Here is a 355-nt window from a genome sequence, read left to right as displayed (position 1 = left end):
TGTTCCTGAGGGAACCGATCAATCTATTTTTAATTCCTTGCGATGATATGTTATTTCGGGTGGTACAAAACGGCTTGGTACGGGACCTGTACTCTCGATTATTTCCGATTAGGATGTTGGATGGATATTGGTGTAAGGTGGATGATCATGACATATCATGCATACATTATCATTGTGGAAGTAAATTCCCACATGTGAGTTACAAGTATGGTGTATTCCTATGTTTATGTATGTGATCTGATTATGAGTATAATGTGGATTATATTATTTGATATATTGGTAATGTTGAAATAAATGATGGGTTATAATGTCGGTGATAGATATTATATGTGAATGTTATTATTTGGAGTATAAT

This window comes from Lupinus angustifolius, unplaced genomic scaffold (genome assembly GCF_001865875.1).
Source record: "Lupinus angustifolius cultivar Tanjil unplaced genomic scaffold, LupAngTanjil_v1.0 Scaffold_378, whole genome shotgun sequence".
NCBI classification, from domain to species: Eukaryota; Viridiplantae; Streptophyta; class Magnoliopsida; order Fabales; family Fabaceae; genus Lupinus; species Lupinus angustifolius.
Note: the sequence above shows the minus strand (reverse complement) of the source record.